The sequence below is a fragment of the Anneissia japonica genome, unplaced genomic scaffold (genome assembly GCF_011630105.1).
Source record: "Anneissia japonica isolate Jap-2015-1 unplaced genomic scaffold, ASM1163010v1 scaffold27121_len914_cov154, whole genome shotgun sequence".
Taxonomy (NCBI): domain Eukaryota; kingdom Metazoa; phylum Echinodermata; class Crinoidea; order Comatulida; family Comatulidae; genus Anneissia; species Anneissia japonica.
This window is the reverse complement of record NW_022758993.1, coordinates 1-914: the sequence shown is the minus strand read 5'-3', so window position 1 is coordinate 914 and position 914 is coordinate 1. Positions and strand designations below refer to the sequence as shown.

The window sequence follows — 914 nt, the reverse complement described above, 5'->3', positions numbered from 1 at the left end:
CTTGGATGTGAAGAACACATAACTAACAAATAGGCCTATGCATAACGCGACCGCATTTTTTACTGCACATACATGGTTTATTTCTAAAGTAATACCTTTATATCCATCCATCCATTTGATTGATATTTATTGTCTGTCTGTCTATCATTTACAATGTCGATTCGTGTTGCTTTATCTGCTATATTAATTTCATTTTTATTTCAGTTCTCTCAGGAGCGTGTGCGTTGGCTCCTTGTAAGAATGGCGGAACGTGTTTGGATGTAATGTCAGTAGTTGCCGTTTGCCAGTGTCTTCCCGGATTTAGAGGGAATTTTTGTGAAGTGCCAGGTAACTTTAAATGCCATTAAAAGATAATTAGTGGTAATAATTATGATATCTCAGGAAATGACTTTTATCGTGTAGTGTATGTCTGTACACAGCATCCAGGCTTATCGAAAATGTACTTCCTTCATCCAGGTTTATCGAAAATTTAATCCCTTTCTAGGACGTACCGGTAATATATTATTTTCTAACCCATTGTTCTTTTTCTCTGGTACAGATGGGAAACCGTGTATGGTGGACGGAATTTTGTACAGAGATACTCAACTAATCGACTTCTATTGCTCAACTTGGTATGGAAGCCTATATTAACTAATGAACTATTACACGCAAAAATAATAACTACTATTCCCTCTTCCTTTTTTTAATCAACATTCTTCTTCCTTTTCTTGTTCAGCGTTTGTAACGATGGCAACATGGAATGCAATGACGAATGTGGTACGTATCTACGAATTATGATTACGGTAATCGCCAACAAAATCCTAATCCTCCTTCTCTATTCTTTTATCTAGAAGTTCTTATATCTTCGGAATTTAAAAAACTAAATATATTAAAAATTATGGATCTAAACAAACTACAAGTTGCGTGTTTTATGT

At 34.9% G+C, this 914-nt stretch overlaps 1 long non-coding RNA gene across 1 annotated transcript; it reads left to right on the top strand.

The window, feature by feature from the left end:
- The first annotated feature begins 186 nt into the window (after positions 1-186).
- On the top strand, positions 187-758 carry LOC117125476. The gene is made up of 3 exons (XR_004448132.1): positions 187-327; positions 539-611; positions 716-758. It is a non-coding gene; the product is annotated as an uncharacterized LOC117125476 (long non-coding RNA).
- Positions 759-914: the final 156 nt, after the last annotated feature.